Raw genomic sequence first — 3,073 nt, 5'->3', positions numbered from 1 at the left:
GTGCTGTAATTGTTATATGGTTTTATGGTTATATCTCTCCCGTTACAAAACGTATTAGAGTGCTAGCAGTTTGAGGGGATGTGGTCTGTCATTGAAGACTCGCGAATTTCTCCAGATGTACTGTGGAGAGCGTTTTGACTTGTCGCATCGCTGCCTGGTGTGGAGCCTGCACCGCAGACGGTCGCCAGAGGCTGCAGAGGGTTCTGGGCTCAGCCAACCCCATCACGGGCACAAACCTCCCCTCCATCGAGGACATGTTCAAGAAGGAATGCCTCGGGAAGACCTCATCCATCAGCGAGAACCCCCTCCAGCCGGGAATTGCCCTGTGCTCATCGTTACCATCGGGGAAGGGGTATAGGAGCTTGAAAACTCAACAATTTACAAGCAGTTGCTTCCCCTCCGCCATCAGTTTGAGAACTCTCACTGAACACTTAAACACTCCCTGGGTAATCACTTATTTTTGCAGTATTTATTAACTTCCCCGATTTACGTTAATTTTACATCTTTGCACCACATTGAGTCACGTTGTAGTTGCACAAGGCGTCGGTTCGGCCCCGCTTGGAGTCCGGTGTTCCGGTCTGGTCACCCTCCTGTAGGAAAGACGCCACTGAGATGGAAGGAGTGCGGGGGAGATTTACGAGGATGTTGCCGGGTCTCGAGGGTCTGAGTTATGGAGAAGAGACGAGAAGGATGGGACTTTGTTCTTTGGAGCGTGGGTATGAAGCCAGGGGAGGCACAGATAGGGTGAATACACAGCCTTTTTCCCCCTTGGCTGGGGCATCGAGAGCTAGTATGCACAGCATTGAGGTGAGAGTGTGTGGAGAGAACGGAGAGAGGAGAGGCAGGGACTGGGGTAAGAGACAGAGATAAATGTGGAGAAGCGGAATGAGTTTGTGAGAAGAAGGGCAGAGTGAAAAGAGGAGTGAGTAGAAAGGAGGAGTAAATGGGGGGAGCGGGGGAGTTTGGGGCAGGGAGGGGAGAAGAGCAGTCTAGTTGGGGAGAGGGAGAGTAGGGGAGAATGGAGATGCGAGTAGAGGAGGAGACTGGGGTAGAAAGGAGGGGAAGATACGGTGGGAGGGGATGAAAGGATGGGGGAGTGAGGGTGTAGATTGAATGGGGAGAAGTGGGGTGAAGTCACTTGATTGAGGACGGCCCGAAAGGCAGTAGACAGAGACCTCGGACCTCTTCAGGAATATCCGGGTATAAATATGCCGTCTTCTCGCAGATGAATCTGAATTTACTTTTGCAACTGTAACGGTAACTCGATCCGCACTTACTGCAGGTGGGCGTTTCATAGTTTAACTCGTATACAAGATCAGAGGCCACATTCCTGTTAAAGAGGGTTAGACAATTTCAGCAGAGACAAACCAGATCCAGCAGACAACCGGAGACTTTCGCCAAACTCATCCCACTAATCTGCGCACTCCCCACAGCCCCTTGCCAGCCTCTAAACTTATCCTATGATACCGCGCTCTCCCCTCAGCGCCGGGTCCATCGCCGTACGAATCCCATTACACCGCTCTCCCCTACAATCCCGAATCAGCTCCCAAATTAATCCCGCTGCACCACTCTCTCCCGCCAACCCTGTGTCAGTGAACAAACTAATCCCACTGTCTCACTTTCCCCACAACCCTGTCTTTCTCCAAACTGTTCTCACTGACTCACTCTCTACCCACAGATCTGTGTCAGAAATCAAACAAATCCCACTGCCCGATTTTCTCCCCACGACCCCGTTGCAGTCTTCAAACTAATCCCACTGTCCCACTCTCTCCACAACCCTGTCTTTCTCCAAACTGATCCCACTGACCCACTCCCACACCACAGAGCTGCAACAGTCCAAACCTCACCTGTCCACGCATTTTCCAATCCAGTATGTTACGTATCGTAGGACAGCGCTGGAAACAAACTTCTGTGAAATTAAATCCCTTCAGTTAATGTTTAGAACCAGACTCTAACAATGCATATCCATGTGAAGGGACGGTACAGAGAGGGAATCACACAGTGTCTGAGCTTGGGACGATGGTGCGAGTTTCACTCTGTGTCTGACCCCGGGAGTGTGTGATGGGACGGTGTGGAGGGAGTTTCACTCTTTGTCTGACTCCGGAAGTGTGTGGTGGGACGGTGTTGAGGGAGATTCACTCTGTGTCTGACCACCGGAGAGTGTAGATGAGACGGTGTGGAGGGAGACTCCCTCTGTGTCTGACCCAGGGAGTGTCTGATGGGACAGTGTGGAGGGAGATTCCCTCTGTGTCTCACACCTGGAGTGTGTGATGGGAATGTGTTTAGGGAAATTCACTCTGTGTCTCACATCTGGAGTGTGTGGTGGTATTGTGTGTAGGGAGATTCAGTGTCTGTCTCACCCCGCGACCTCTAGATTATTGCTAACTCTTCTCGCGGTAAGACATACCTTTTCCTTGTTTGAATTTATTTCGAGGAGCCTTGAATCAAGTTCCGAACAATTTTGCCTCGCTCCATCATAAGATGTTCCAAACGTCGATATGAAATAACAACGGTCTTCATTTTTGATCCATTCCTGGGGACACGTTGTCTCTGCAACTCAGGAACAACAAACCGTGAATCTCCCTCCATAAATCCCGTTGCATCAGCTGGGGTCAGAAAAAGTTAAACTCCCTCCACATTTTCCAATCACACACACAGCTGGGGGCAGACAGAGAGTGAAGCTGCCTCCACAGCGTCCCTTCATACACTCCTGGAGTCAGACACAAAATAAATTTCCCTTCACACCGTCCTTTCAAACATTCCCGGGGTCGAGGTGAAACTCCATCCACACCGTCCTATCACACCCTTCTGGGATAGAACGCAGACCGAAACTCACTCCGCACAGTCACGTCACTCATTCTAGTTGTCCCTCGGCATCATCTCTTCCCACAGTCAGAGTCAGACGCAAAGTGTAGCAATTCGGTATCCGACCTGCCGCATCACGCACTCTCGAGATCCACATTCTCCATTCACACTTTCCAGGGTCAGACACAGGATGAAGCTACCTTGAATTGTCCAACTTCCGGTAATTACCTCCCCCTCCCTTCCCTTATCCCATGTTCACTATGCCTCC

General features: G+C 50.8%; 1 long non-coding RNA gene across 1 annotated transcript; it reads right to left on the bottom strand.

The window, feature by feature from the left end:
* Positions 1 to 660: 660 nt before the first annotated feature.
* On the bottom strand, positions 661 to 2,538 carry LOC140719926 (uncharacterized). The gene is made up of 3 exons (XR_012097043.1): positions 2,408 to 2,538; positions 1,848 to 1,909; positions 661 to 1,330 (listed from the first exon to the last, which is right to left on the bottom strand). It is a non-coding gene; the product is annotated as an uncharacterized lncRNA (long non-coding RNA).
* Positions 2,539 to 3,073: the final 535 nt, after the last annotated feature.

The sequence above is a fragment of the Hemitrygon akajei genome, unplaced genomic scaffold (genome assembly GCF_048418815.1).
Source record: "Hemitrygon akajei unplaced genomic scaffold, sHemAka1.3 Scf000033, whole genome shotgun sequence".
Classification (NCBI taxonomy): Eukaryota; Metazoa; Chordata; class Chondrichthyes; order Myliobatiformes; family Dasyatidae; genus Hemitrygon; species Hemitrygon akajei.
This window is presented reverse-complemented; position numbering and strand designations above follow the sequence as displayed.